This window comes from Pelodiscus sinensis, chromosome 10 (assembly GCF_052426305.1).
Source record: "Pelodiscus sinensis isolate ZL-2025 chromosome 10, ASM5242630v1, whole genome shotgun sequence".
Classification (NCBI taxonomy): domain Eukaryota; kingdom Metazoa; phylum Chordata; order Testudines; family Trionychidae; genus Pelodiscus; species Pelodiscus sinensis.
The window spans coordinates 8,524,966-8,541,157 of record NC_143061.1 but is presented as its reverse complement, the minus strand read 5'-3'; positions in this window follow the sequence as shown (position 1 = coordinate 8,541,157).

Here is a 16,192-nt window from a genome sequence, read left to right as displayed (position 1 = left end):
ATATGTTAGAACATGAAACTTCCTGATTAATATTAGCCAAAGTAAATTTTATCAGGCAGGACATTGCAAAATCTGCTAAAAAGAAGACAGCATCAGCAAAATGTAAGACAGCTTTAGGAGCTCTTGTTTACCATCAAGTGCAGTGGGTAAGAGAAGGGAACAAGTCCTGCTTCAGAGTTAGGTGCAGAAGAATTCAGAAGTATTGTAGATGGGCCCAACTCTACTGAAATCCTGATGTGGGAGGCTTATCTCACTCTGGTGCAAATCAGGAATAAGTCCAACAAGATCAGTGGAGTTAGCCTGGCATAAATTAAATCAAAATCAATCCCTTGGAATCAGAATCAGCTCTGAACTAAATTGTATCTGAGCTTTGCCTCTCATTTCAATGGTAGTAACAGTGGATACTCTATGGATTACTATACATTAAGATTTCAGTTATCCTGGAGTAAACCTGGAATAATGCCAATGACTTCAGAGCAGTTACTCTATCTGAATGCTGGTATAAATTAAATTATCCTTATGCTGGGAGAGGCATAAGGATCTTGCACAAAAACGGGTTTTGGCGCAAAACGGAAATGTCCACACTGCTTGGTTTTGCACAAAAACCCCTGGCACAAAAACGGATCGGAAGAGATTATGCAAATGAAGTGTGAGAAAATGCTAATCAGCACTTCATTTGCATTGCCTCTTCTGGCAAAACTTGTAGTGTAGCCGTAGTCTTAGGGACAGTGAATGACAGTTTGGGAGTCCCAGGTGAATCACAGAATCCTAGATCTCAATGGGACCAGCCTAAACCTCCTTACTGCAGTTTAGCCCCTTGCTTCTTGTGCTCTCCTCAGAGGCCAAGGACAACAATTTTTCTCCCTCCTCCTTGTAACACCCTTTTAGGTACTTGAAAGCTGCTATCATGTCCCCTCTCAGTCTTCTCTTTTCCAAATTAAACAAACCCAATTCTGTCAACCTTCCCTCATAGGTCATGTTTCCTAGTGCTTTAATCATTCTCGTTGCTCTTCTCTGGACCCTCTCCAATTTCTCCACATCTTTCCTGGAATGTGCTGCCCAGAACTGGACACAATACTCCAGCTGAGACCTAATCAGTGCAGAGTAGAGAAGAAGAATGACTTCTCGTGTCTTGCTCACAACATTCCTGCTAATGCATTTCAGAATCATGTTTGCTTTTTTTGCAACAGTGTCACACTGTTGACTCATGTTTAACTTGTGGTCCACTATGACCCTTAGATTCCTTTCTGCAGTACTCCTTCCTAGACAATAATTTCCCATTCTGTATGTGTGAAACTGATTGTTCCTTCCTAAGTGGAGCACTTTGCATTTGTCCTTATTAAACATCATCCTATTTATAGGGCTTGACAAACCATGGCAAAATCTACTCGCCAGCCCCTCACTGTGCATGCACAAGACCCGCATTGCGCATGTGCATGCCGCTGGTGAACGGGGTGACCGGTTGAAATCTACTCACCACTACTCACTACTCCGCCCTGCCTATTTACCTCAGACCATTTCTCCAATTTGTCCATATTATTTTGAGTTATGACCCTATCCTCCAAAGCACTTGCAACCCCTCTCATCCTGGTATCATCTACAAACTTTATATCCGTACTCTTTATGACCATATTTAAATTGTTGATGAAGATAGTGAATAGAACCGGTCCCAGAACTGACCCTGGCAGAACCCTACTTGTTATACCTTTCTAGCATGATTGTTAACTGTTAAGAACTACTCTCCGAGAATGGTTATCCAGCCAGTTATACACACATTTTATAGTAGCCCCATCTAGGTTGTGTTTCCCATAGTATTGATAAGAAGATAATGTGAGACCGTATCAAATGCTCTACTAAAGTCTAGATATACCACATCTATGGCTTCTCTCTTATCCACAATACTTGTTATCCTATTCAAGAAAGCTATCAGTCTGGTTTGACATGATTTGTTCTTTACAAATCCATGCTGGCTGTTACCTATCACCTTATTTTCTTCCAGTTGTTTGCAGATGAATTCCTTAATGTTTTGCTCCATTATCTTCCCTGGCACAGAAGTTAAGGTGACTGGTCTGTAGTTCCTTGGGTTGTCCTTATTTCTCTTTTTATAGATGGGCACTATATTTGCCCTTTTCCAGTCTTCTGGAATCTCTGCCAACTTCCATGATTTTTCAAAGATGACAGCTAAAGATTCAGATACCTCCTCTATAATCTCCTTGAGTATTCTAGGATGCATTTCATCAGGCCCTGGTAACTCGAGGACATCTAACTTCTAGGTAATTTTTAACTTGTTCTTTTCCTATTTCAACTTCTAAACCTACCTCAATGCCACTAGCATTCCGTTAGGTATCCAGTCACCACCAACCTTCTTTGCAAAAATCAAAACCAATAAGTTGTTAAGCACCTCTGCCATTTCCACATTTTCAGTTATTGTTTCTCTTAGTAAAACTAAGAGTGCATCTACACAGCACGGCTTAACTCAAAATAAGCTACAGGCAACCTGCACTTTACGACCTAATTGGTTCCTGGAGAACCGTCGTAAGTGGAGCTGTCGTAAGTCGAACTCTTATTTCCCATAGGTGCAATGATATAAATGGGGGTTCCATTCCTGGTCTGCTTTGCCTCCTGGGAGTTGTAGTCCCCAGCTGTGCCAGGTGGAAGCAGCGCAGCGCAAGCTGCTCCCATAACCAGCTGGGGCTGTGCTGGGAGGAAGGAAAGGACCCACTCTGGGGAGCCGGCTGAGCAGCCGGCAGGCATGCTGAGTGGGAAGGGGAAGTAGGAAAGGATCTGCGCTGGAAAGCTGGTGGAGCAGCAATAGCTGGCTGGGAGCTATGCTGGGTGGAAGCGGCGCTGTGCGAGCCATTCCCATAGCCAGCCTGGGGCAAGCGGGCTTGAGAGGCTGGACCGGAGCAGGGTGGTCATAAGTCGGGGGTCACCTGTAAGCAAATTGAGCTACATCAATTGTGTAGCTTATTTCCGAATAGCTTATTTCGAAATCGGGAGCGTCTACACAGCACTTATTTCGAAATTGAGCGCTCTTCTTCTGACTTCCCTTCCTCCTCGTACAATGAGGGTTACAGGAGTCGGAGTAAGAAGTCCTCCAGCTTGACAATATTTTGACACTGTTTTGAAATAACTGCCTGCTGTGTAGACGCTGTGTAGACATACCCTAAGTTATCACAATGGTCCTTTCTTGCCTTGAAATCTGAGAGTCTATGAATTAACATTGCCATATGTGCTAATCTGCCACAGTCTGTGGTGTCCAACCGGAGGAATTAAAATAACTCCCTCCGTAGCATACAAAAAGTAACTCCTCTCACATTTTGCAATGCACATTGCCCTTTCTGTACAGTTATGTACCCAACATAATAAAACAAACTTTGAGACAGAGTGTAAACACGTATGCAGCCAAATGGGAAAATATTTGAGTCCAGGAGGATCAGAGTGTGTGGGTGGCATTGCACAGAGCGTTGGTCCCAGCCACTCCCTTGAAGAATACCTTTAAGGTGTTGGTTTTGTCCTAGACACCCTTTAATGGCTTGAGAACTATCTGCAGGAGACACATCTCTTTCTACCATTTGATGCTGCCACAGTTGAGATCTGTGGAGGTGCTTGAGTGACAAAGTCCCTTCTTTATGACCTCTTCCTTTCTCCATGAGCATTCTTTGGACTTGGAATTTCAGTCACCACCTTGGTCTAAATAGCTTGAATCTGGTGAACATCTCTGCATGCTATAATGCCCACATATTTGGGCACGATTTGGGGGGATGCCTGAGGTTTGTGGGGGCTGAATAGCAGTGGGAAGTTGTTATTCACAGACCAGCATTTGCAGAAACTGAGGTGGGATCACTGGCATAGCCAGAACGGCTTACTTGGGTGGACCCTAACATTGCATGGGCAATGTTGGTGGGTGGAGTTAAGTGCCAGCATCCAAACCCTGCTCTCTAGCTGCAGCGCTGGGTGGAGTGAGGTAAGTTCCAGCATCCTGACCCCACTCCCTGGCTGCAGCTCCAGGTACAGCTGGATAATCACCAGCGCTATGCCCCCCACTCCTCAGGTGGAGTGGGATAAGTCCCGGCTCTGCTCCTTATGTGCACAGCAGGGTAAGCCCCCACATCCTGCCCCCCCGCTCCTAGACTGGAGCACCAGGAGGAGTAGAATAAGCCCTGGTGCCCCAAACCTGCTCCCCAGCTGGAGTACCAGGCGACCTGGTGAGGGTGGGCTTGGATGCAACGTGGCCCATTCAGACCCACCTGTGGCTATGCCTCTGCGGGAAACATGTGGAAGTTTTGGAGTAGCCAAGAGGGAAGAGTTTGACCCTGGAAGACTCCCCAAGACTAACTGTAAAGACTCAGTAAATTGGGCCCTGGAAGAGGAATATTATTCTAAATAATTTAGATTGTGGAAAGTTAGTGGGGATATGTCTACCCTGGAATTAAGCACCTGTGACTGACACATGTCACCTGACTTGGGCTTGTGGAGCTTGGTCTACGGGGCTGTTTAATTGCAGTGTAGACATTTGAGCTCAGGTCTACGGCCCTCTCCCCTCGTATAGCCCCAGAACGTAGGGTCTAGCCCAAGCCCAAACATCTACTCTGCAATTTTGAGACCCACAGCCTGAGCATTGCAAGCCTGAGTCAGATGACATGGACGTTCCAAAAAGAGCTAGATAAATTCATGGAAGTTATATCCATCAATGGCTCTGAGCCAGGATGGGTAGGCATGGTGTCCCTAGCCTCTGTTTGTCAGAGGCTGGAAATGGATGACAGGATACTCGGCTAGATGGACCTTTGGTCTGACCCAGTATGGCCGTTCTTATTTTTTCATGGGCCTGCCGTGGCTGTGCTGTGGGTCTTTTATTGTAGTGTCAACATACTGTTAGGCTTGAATCATTAGAAGATGCATTCTTCCTCAATTACGCGAGCTTTTTATAAATTAGGCACACACAGTATTGAGCTGTACACTAGAAAGACATTTAACAACAACACATTAAGTGATTAATCAAATACTTGGGCCATCTCCTGATCTTCAGAACACTTCCAATGCCTGCATTAGAGACTGCTTTTTCTTTACCAGATTCTGTTGGCCTTTTGTATCTGACTAGTGTAGTTTTGGTTTATACAATGTGTAGCAGGGGGCAGTGGTTCAACCCTCCACTTTTAGATCCAAGGGATTTGGGAGTTTTAAAAATAATTAGAATTGTTAAACAATTAAAAAATTACTTGTGATTAATTGCATGATTCATCACTCTTTTAAAATAGACTGCTATTTATTTTAAATATTTTGGATGTTGTTGACATTTTAAAATATATAGATTTCAATTACTAAATGGAATACAGAGTGTATATTCCTCACTTTGTATTTTTTATTACAAATATTTGCACTGTAAAATTTTATTTTTCAATTCACTTCATACAAGTACTGCAGTGCAATCTTTTTCATGAAAATTGAACTTACCAATGTAGGATTATGTACAAAACACTATTCAAAAAGTGTTCCACTTACAATTCCACTCAGTCCTACTTGTTGTTCAACATGTTCAGTCAGTCACTCAGACAAACAAGTTTGGTTACAATTTGCAGGAGATAAGACTGTCTGTTTACAACAATGACACCCGGAAGTGAAAACAGGAATTCACAGGGCACTTTTGTAGCAGGTGTTACAAGATATTTACATGCCAGATATGATAGAGATTCATATGCCCCTTTTATACTTCAACCACTCCAGGGTCCATTCTTCCATGCTGATGATGCTTGATAATGATCCAAAGCAGTGCTGACTGACGTATGTTCATTTTTATTTTCTGTGTCAGATGCTATCAACAGAAGGTTTTTTTTGGTGGTTTGGGTTTTGGAGTGTTGCTATTTTAAGACTTTTGAAAGTATGCTCCACACTTTTTCTGTCTCAGATTCTGGTGACATTATAAGTATGAATCAGGAAGTAGTATCTCTCATATATATATAAACAAACTTGTTTGTCTTTGAGATTGGCAGAACAAGAAGTAGGACTGAATGGACTTGTAGGAGCTAAAGTTTTACATTGTTTTGTTTTTGAGTGCAGTTATGTAACTAAACAAAATTTACATTTGTAAGTTATACTTACACACTAAAAAAATTGCACTACAGAACTTGTATGAGATTAACTGAAAAATACTATTTCTTTTGTTTATGATTTTACAGTACACATTTGTAATAAAAATAATATAAAATGAGCACTGTACACTTTGTTTTCTGTATTGTAATTGAAATCAATATTGAAAATGTAGAAAAACATCCCAATTTAATACATTTCAATTGGCATTTTATTGTTCAACAGTGCATGTAATCACAGTTATTTTTAATTGCAATTAATTTAATATGAATTAATTGAATTAGTTAATCACATGAGTTAACTGCCATTAGATCAACAACCCTGAAACTAATTCTTAAATAATTGTAGAATTTCATACATGTCCTTTTGATTAGGGGCCATTCTGTGGGAGAAGTGTTTTTTACATTAAGAAAGTACACAGAGCAATTCAATTTTTGCTCTTATGCCACCCTCATCTGAATTATTGGAGAACCTTCTAGAAGGACACTGAGCACACGATTTTTCTTTCCAGTGGGAAAATTATATTAGGTTCTCTGGTTTGGGGTTTTTATTTTGACTTTTCCCCCCATTTCCTCATTTTCTCTGATGTGTGTTGATTCTGCAGCCGGTAGCAATAACTTACTGTCTGATTTGGGGGGTTCCAGCCCCTCATTGTGTCTTGCCACAAACTGTTCTGTCCTGATATGTAGGTCCTGTCTTTCTGGTTTCCTTACTATAAATACAACTTTTCAACCTTGTCATCAAGGTCAAAGTTGCCATGCAACTGATGCCATGCTGCAGAGCAACCATCTCCAGGGGCTAATTGCGTCAGCTCTGCAGTTATTTCAGGGTGCCATTAAAGTCTTGCTTATCCAACTTGAAGGACAGAGGGCAAGCTCCATCCAAAATGGGATGAGTGGTAGTTATGGGAGAAGACACACATCTCCCTATTGCGGCTGAAGCCAATTTTCAAGCTGTCTTTATTCTACAGTTTGCGTTTCCAGCCTTGATGGTGCCAATCCTGACAGCTGCCTACCATCCCAGCAGCTAGTACAGTAACATGCAACATGATTTTAAAAGGGACTGACGAACAGAGGGACATTGAAACAAATCCAGCGATTCTTCAGATTACATAAACGAGCCCACCGAATGAAACATGCTTACCAGCTAAGCAAACGAACACCCACAGATGAAACGGCACTCCTCCCCTCCCCTTGAACAGCGCAGCAGCCTGATAAAATGTAAGGCAGCCTACAAATATGGAAAATCACAGAACCTGTGACGAGGGGAAAGGAACAAAACTGGCTGCTGCAAAGTCCCAAGAGACTTGCCACTCTTTAAATTGAAACACCCTGTTTCAAGAGATGGAAGGTTTCCAAAGTTCCACTCATCATACGGCCTATTGATCGTGCTGTCACTGCATGGCTAGCCACAGATCACTGACTCATCTCCCCGTCTGAAAGAGGAAGATTAATGTTCAGGACACTTGAAAATGCAGCATTAGATTCTTCTACTTAATGCAGTTTCAGGAGGCTTAAATGTACAATTTACACTGATGCTGTCATGTCTTATGATGCAGACAGTCTGAGACAGTGAATTCTACCCTGGCCTTTGTGAGCCAATGCCTGAAATTTACTAACAGTGTTAGGGAAACCTAATGCATTGTATTGAACCATATATTGTCAGCTGCAATGACACACTCATAGTGAATGACCTCCTAAGATCGCAAACCAAGTTCAGCCCTGGTATGAGAAGATGTCATTCCTACTGAGGTCAATGGGAGCCAATAAATTACTCCTAAGCATATGTAGTTGTTGCTTAGATACAAAGGGCCCCTTTTTGCTCACTTCTCAAGTTGCACATTCAACTGATAAGAGGTCCCATCCTGTTAAAGTCTGTGGAGACAAGATAGACAGCAATGCTGGTGCATGACCACAGGGAGGATGGCAAAACTGGATTTTCTCTTTTCTGATTCCCACTCTAAAAAAAGGCAACATCTTAGTTTGGGGAACCACATGCAGAACATGATACGCCCAAATGAAAACCCCTATACAAGACTTACCTAATTCTCACGAGTTTAGTTTAAAAGTGCTACAGAGTTAGTTTTTTAGGGGGAGAAGACTGTGTGGAACAAGTCCCACTCCATCACACACATGCTCTTTCTGTTGCCCTTCAGTCATGTGGCTGGGAATCCTAGGAATAAAAAAGAAAAGAATAAAACTGAGAGGAACATTTTAGTGTCCTCAGGCAAGGATTGTTTCGTCACCGACATAAATATTTAGAGACTGTTAGGAGTTGGATAAAGTCAGTCTTTTCTGCTTAATATATTTTTTAATTTTCACACTGACTTCTTTTGCTTAGTGAATTCGCTAAGAAAATTCACATGCCAGATTTAAAGCTCTGTCCCATGTTGCAGCAAAGTCATTGGACGTGTTGCTTCCCATGCTGAATTTAGGAAGGGTCGGAATAACAGCAGATGTGGACTCCATGCTGCCTAGAGCAATAAACGTGAGGTACTCTGAATGGACGCTGGTGACCTCGTCCTTAGTGCCTACAGGAAAGAGAGGCACAGGCATTAGTTGCTTTGGCAGGCACCATGCACTGCTGCATTTGTACAAAATCACCTGCTTTTCATTGGATAGGATTGGGAATTTGTTAAATCCTGTAACCTCTGATAAGTGAGATCTGCCTCAGTGCTCATGCTGTTCATTCAGAATCGCAGAAACTGAGAGTGAAGCTAGGTTCAACCAACTATACTGAGAGTGCGTGTACATGTACATAGCTGGCAGTGAGAGGCCATTGAATAAGATCTCAGCAGAACCACTTTTGTGAGGCTCAACGGCTTAGCAATAGGAACCTTGGCTTATCCCTACGAGCTGTCGTCTTAAACTGAACAGTGCCCTCAATGAGCTCCTTGTCTTCCTACCCCACATCTCCATTCTGTGTCAGTGCTGATGGTGCTACCCTCCTCTCTGCTCCCCAGGCCTGTGACCGTAGGGGCCATCTCTGAGTCCGCTTTCACCTTGTCTCGCCCCGAGGTGGAATAAGCCAATAAGGCCAGGCACACGGTACTGGCAAGAAAGTGGCCAGCAAGATCCGGTGCACAATGCCAGCTATAAATAGACACTGCACCTATGACCCCCAGTCCTTCCATGGAGCTGCCTCTCCTCCAGCTCTCGCTGTACGGTAGCAGCCCTGCAGGAGAATAGGGCTGGGGCATGGGAGAGCTGCCAGCATTCTTCTCCTTTCCCTGCTACCCATCCCAGCTTGATCCCATCCTGACTGGGGTGGGCAATGGGGTAGGAGTTGTCGGTGGTGAAAACAGTGCCTCCCCTCCCGGCCAGGGAAGAGGGGGTGAAAACAGCATCCACAACTTATAGGAAAGCAGTGCCTTGGGCTGGCAGCTTTGCCTGCGAATCAAAGTGTCTTTAATTCCTAGCTGTATGTGGGTACCCTGTGTGTGGGGGTAAGGATGGTGTGAGGGTGGGGACAGGCAGCCCAGATGTGCCTACTTTTAAGATACAATACAGGCACAGAGCAGTATTTGTGTGTTTGATTTTGGTCCCTGCTGCCGCCCGATTGGTTACTTATACCGGTCAGTCCATAATTCTGATGTTCATATCTTTGAGATTCTACGGTGTTTACTATACAAGGGGAGATGAGTCCCCATTCGTACATTTTAAGCCCTTTCAGATCCTAAGAAGAAATGTGCTAATATTCGTGTCAAGTAATTTTATTTGTACTGGTTGGACCTTCCTGGTCCAGCATCATTGGGACCTGACCAGTCCCTGATGAGGAATTTTGCTGGACTAGGGGAGGTCATTTCTGGCCCCCCTACCACCAGCCTCCCCAGCCCAGACGTGGCCACTGACCTCCTGCCTGACCCCGTTCCCCAGCCGTGCTGCCCTGCCATGTGCCCAGTCTCCCTGGACCCACTGTCCTGCCGCATACCCTGCCACTCTCCGGCTGCTCTGTCCTGCCACAGGGCTCCCAGCTGCCAGCCCTCCACCAGGACTCTGGTCCTGGAACATCTGGTGTCTGGTTCCAGACCAGAGAGTCCCTGTTTAGAGAGGTTCAACAAGTAGTGTCACATACCTCACCTGGGGTAAGCTGCAGCTGTAGCTGTGAATTACAGCTGGAACGTAACTCTCGAAATATATGAAAGCATGGCAAGTCCCAGATACTTTCTGTAAGGAAACAAGTTATTTTGTTAGCTTTGTCCAAATAAAAATATATATGGGATTACTGTAGCTTCTCTGACAAAGTGCCCACACACAGTTTTTTCATTGTGTGTAATAATGTCAAGTATCAGAGGGGTAGCCATGTTAGTCTGAATCTGCAAACGCGATGAGGAGTCCTGTGGCACCTTATAGACTAACTGAAGTGTAGGAGCATAAGCTTTCGTGGGCAAAGACCCACTTCGTCAGATGCGTCTTGCATCTGACGAAGTGGGTCTTTGCCCACGAAAGCTTATGCTCCTATACTTCAGTTAGTCTATAAGGTGCCACAGGACTCCTCGTCGCTTTTGTAATAATGTCGTACACTTAGTATCAAGATGAAGGTGAAGCCTTCCAAAATAGCACAGGCAATTTTGCTAGACACCTTCCATTAACCTGCATCACTTGCTTGGCATGTAAACGTAACGTCTTCCATGCCTCAACTGAGTGTTTAATGTCTGAAAAATAAAAAATATTGTTCAAGATCATTTTACACCTCTAGGTCATAACAATGCCTAGCACTGATCTTGAAAAAGGAGGAGGTGGTGGAGTAAAAGGCTATTTGCCAGCTATTGTCAGTGCCTGTCTTTTGACTTCTAATATTGCCAGAACAGGAGACGTGGAGCTGGCTCACTGCCTCTGGATGAACAGATGAGTTACTTGTGCTTGGGAGAGGTAACGCACCACTCCATGTGTTATTTGCATACAAAGGGGACCTATAAAAGAGACTCTCTTATTCCCCACTCCCTAGTCAAAGACAAATCCCCAGCTGGGTGGGAATTCCATATCCCAGGATTTCTGCATCCCCCTGGACAAAAAGAAGCCAGCGTTGACACAGATTGTTATTACTTCCCTGCTGTGATCCACCGCATCACATTCCTTCTCAGTGTAATTAAGCCAGGACTTGAACTCTCAAATGCCTAGGGGGTCAATGTGTTAATATACCTCGTATCATTACAGGCCATTTCAAATAATGCTGATGATGACAGATGGATGTTAGTAGCTCGTTAGACAATGCAATGACTGAGACATCACATTCCTTTCAACAAGAGTAAGCCCGGACCATTTGCCGTTGTGCACGAAGGGGGAGACACATTTTTCTTTGTATCCTTCCCTCCCTTCCTGCATCCTGTGTAGATTTCAGACAGCACCAGTCTCAGGGCTGTCATCATATGTGGCTGTGCTAACCTGAATAGTTCTGCTTCAACGATCAAGGAGTAAAGCAAAATCCAAGCAGCAGGTGTATTGTGTATAATATATGAAAGTATCTTACTGTTTGAACGAGAGGCCCCCATGGTGTATGGCTTCTGGTCCAGCACTTGCTTTCTAGCTCAGCCAGATCCATGCAGTACATTGTCCTGGCGTTCCCTGGGAAGGGAGAGAACAGGCAGTAAACATGATGGAGGATGTTTGTTAGGCTGTGCCCTTCTCCGGCCCTGTATCATTTGTGTTTTGACAATGCTTCACCCATTTTGGGTGCTCCCTCACTCGAAGTAATAAACCATCATCGTAATCCATCCTAAGCAGCTAGTGAATAGTGCACAACTTGTTGGCTCCCGTCAAAGAGTGAAATTAGAGAGATGTTAAAAGTAAGCAAAGAGCTGAAGAAGAGCTCTGTGTAAGCTCGAGAGTGACTCTCCCGCCAGCAGAAGTCAGTCCAATAAAAGATATTACGTTGACCACCTTGTCTCTCTAAAAGTAGACAAACTAATAAGTAGCCTTGTAATACTATGAGCAACCTGTTTATAATCACAGTAGGTATTTATTCAGAACTTTTCCTCTCCATAGTGTTTTTGCAAATCTTAACAGGCTAATCATGCAGAACTCATAGAAGGTAGGTAGGCAGGAAGGTAGGTATCTCCTCATTTTATAGGTAGGGAAACTGAGGCAATTAGGTTATATGAATTGTCCAAAAAGGCCAGTGTCCGAATCAGGCCTGTGACTCCTCCCACTGAACTCCAAGGAAGATTAGCTATTAACTTAAATGGAATCAAGATCAAACTACTAGGTTTTTAAACTATAAATAAAATGCCTTCAGCTCCTAGTATTTCCATTGTCATGGCTCTCGCAACTACATATAAAGGGACCTTATAACTTTATGTAATGATGCAGTGAATAAAATGATTAGATCATCGAATCATAGAACACTAGAACTGGAAAGAGTCTCGCAAGGTCATCAAGTCCAGTCCCCTGCCCTCACAGCAGGAGCAAGGACCATCTAAATCATCCTTGATAGGTGTCTGTCTAACCTGCTCTTAAATATCTCCAGTGATGGAGATTCCACAACCTCTCTCAGACATTTATTCCAGTGTTTAACCACTCTGACAGGAAGATTTTCCTAATGTCCAACCTAAACCTCCCTTGCTGCAATTTAAGCCCCTTGCTTCTTGTCCTATCCTCAGAGATCAAGGAGAACAATTTTTCTCCCTCCTCAATCATGGAACAAAACTTATGCTATATATGTATATTTTCTTGGACTAAATATCATTGTCAATCTAATACTGTGTTAGTGCCACAAGTGGGCCAATAATCAAATTATGGAACAAAATAATTGAAATAATACTCTCTTAAAAATGAGTATTCAATCTATCTGTACAGCTGCTCCCCAAGTTACGAACAAGTAACTCGACGTGTTCGTAACTCGGATCCCATAGAGTTACATGGCGACTGCGTTGTTCGTAAGTGCGGCTCACCGTTAGTAACTCGGATCCGCATTTACGACCGCTTTGGTCATAAGTGTGGATGGTCGTAAGTGGAGGTGGTCGTAACTCGGGGAGCGGCTGTATTTCTTTTGTAATACACACCCCAACTGTTAGTAAAGAAATCCTGCAACTGCTATACCCACTCAAGAGTTAACTGCAGGATCAAGGCCTACATGCTTGTAAATACATCCTTCTATAACAAAGGAAAATGAGAAATGACACCAGCTGTACGAGATGAGAATGCCAGACAATTCCCAGTCTAGAATGTCTAGACACCTTAAATCCAGGGTCATTGGTTGCAAGACCAGCAATAAAATTACATCTTACTGCAGATTCCAACTTGGTGGCTCACAAACACTCTACTGGTTCTGCCCAGGCTGAGTTTGCAGCCTCTGTTCCATTTTTATTTATATAACCAATAGCCAAACATGCTTGTTCTCTCAGTAAGTGTTGCATTAGTGGGCAGTGGGTGTAGGGACAGTACCTGGCCCTGGCAGGCTAGCAGCAGTGCACATGCTAACGAAAGAATCAGTTGCATCATTTCCAAAGGCTTTGTGGATCATTGGGGGTGAAAATGTGTGGTTACTTTGACTTGGAAATTGCATTAGCCCAATACTAATAAAATAATTCCCCATACAATCATGCAATGATTTCCAGTGCTATTTCTTTTAAGTGCATTGTATAGCCGCCTATGATGACTTTGGTATCAAAGGTCCAGAGAGGGTGAATGATTAAATCATTTGAGTGCTGCTGTCTCTGCCACTAAAACTCCCGGCAGGGAGAAGCAAACTGAGCTTGTCCTTTTGACAGTGGGAGAGCAAAACTAATTATTAAGGCCTAACTGCAGAGCTGATCGGTCCGGTTCATGATTAGGGCCCAGAGGCGGGTCAAGACAATATGCTACTTTAAGCAAAATGTCCATTTCTGGGGCTTCTTCCTGCCCCCTTACACATTTGCCTCTCCTATTGCTGCCACCCCCATTCCAACCACGGAATCTTACACAGCCAGGTTAGAGGCTGACAGGACGGACCTCCGCTTTAGGCTGCAGAGGGCCCCGGAGACACCTCTGGGATGGGAATTGCCCCACACTTGGGTGGAATGAGCTGGATTAGGCCAGAATGCAAATCTCCCCCGGCCTCTGCAAGTGGCTGAGACCCACTCCGCGGGCAGGTGATACCCCAGCCTGAGCTGTCCCTCCCAATGGTCCTTCCTGGGCAGGTGAAGAGAGAAGTGCATGCGCCCCAGTGCAGGGCCCAGGATAACATTAGTTCCTTTCTCTGAAGCCACTCACTTCAATCGCTCTCAGCTTGCAGCCCATAGACCTCCCGTAAATTGGCCAGTGAGGATTCTTGCCCCACATGAAGCCATGTGGGCTGGGGCCACTGATCACCCTCACTCAGGGGTCAGTAGGGTCCATTGTGCCAGGCAGAGTGAAGGGGGTTCTGCACCTTGGCCCCTGCATCCCTAACCTGGCCCCCGCACTGCTAGTCCCTTGCTGACCCCCTTGCACTCTGTGGTCCGCACACCCCCCTCCAGCCCATACTCCCTGTCAGGCCCCAAGGAGTCCCCTCACTTCCTTGTGCGCCTCCCATACGTTTCCAAAAGAACTTCGTATTGGGCTGATAGCTAGGGCTGCCAGGTGTCCGGTTTTGAACCGGAGAGTCCAGTATTTGAGCTTTCTGCTCGGGAAACAATTGAGAAAATAGAAATGTCCGGTGTTTTCTAAATCAGAGGTAATGTAGATTGTGACGTAATGTCAAGTGTGTCCGGTATTTTTGTTGAAACCATCTGGCCACCCTACCATAGCCCGTGGCGGCAGCACCTCCCAAGGCCAGGCTGTGTGGAGTCGAAGTGGTAGTGGAGTCCAGGGCAGGGACTGCAGGGCCTACAGGGGGTATCAGGGTGGCAGGTCCAGGCTGACCATTGACATAGACCTGATGCTGTTCAGTGGCTGAGCTGTGTCCATGATCTTACCCTTGGCAGCCCGGTGGGGATTGCTTCCTGCTCCTCTGGGCTTTGGCCGGAGACTGCCTCTTCTGCATGCAGTTCATACAGCCTTATCCCCTGCCACCCACAATCTGCAGCCCTACGCAGCTGCCTAGTCTGCCCACGGCCCCTTGTACTAGAATCAGTACATAGTATCATGCAAAAATGGTGCCTGCCCCAAAGAGCTTATCATCTGACTACTAGTCTAGACATCAGGCCAGGGCAATAAATGGCCCACAGGCTGCATCCAGCCAATGGACACTTTGGGGAGCCACAGGCAGTCTTCCCTGCTTGTCCTGCGGCTTTGCACATCGCTCAGAAAAGTGCCTGTGGGGCCAAATCTCTTTAAAAACTGTGAGGGGGGGGGGGGGGGGGAAGGCTTCAGGCATAACTCCCGCCCCCAGCACAATCCCATTGGCCAGCTTCTGGCCAGAAACTGACCAATGGGAGATGCCTGTTGGAATAACAGGCAGCCATGAAGCACTAGCTCCCTCCCTTCCGGCTCATTTATTCACATAAGCACATGGCTGGGGAGCCTGTGCAGGCGTGGAGCAGCCAGGCTGGCTGAGAAATGTTTTTAAGCTCTTCAAACATTTAGCTCTGCAGGCAGGCAGGCTGGTTGGGCTGCTGGCTGGTAAGTCTCCTGACCAAAGTCTGCCTCTGGCTCCCCAGCCCAAACTCCTGCACCCTTGTCCCCTCCCCTAGGTCACAAACCAAACCCCTGCGCCAGTCCCCTTGCCTAGGTCACATTCCAAAACCTTGCACCCCAGTCTCCTGCCCTAGGTCACAACTGCCTTTTTCACCCAAACACCCTCCCAGACTCCACTCTCCCTCTTGTACCTCAGTCCCTTCCCCCAAGCTCCCTTCTGCACCCAACCTTCATCAAGAGTGCAGCCCTCAACCACTTTCCAAAATCTTGGAATGGCCTCAATCATTATCTGGCCTTCTAGTCAAGTCACTAAACTTCCCTCTCCCTCACTTTCCCTGTCTGTAAAATGCGGATACTGGTACCTTCCACTCAGGGGTGCTGGGACACTTGTAAAGAAGTCTGAGATCCTCAAGTGGAAAATGCAAAGTATTTTCATTGAACCCACCTGCTGTGTTCCTGGTGTAGGACTGTATGCCATCCATTGTGTGGGGTTTGTAAAGTAGCATTTAAGTGCGGGGCCATCTCTGTTCAACAATTCACACATCTAAGACGGATCATATTCCCCTACCAAA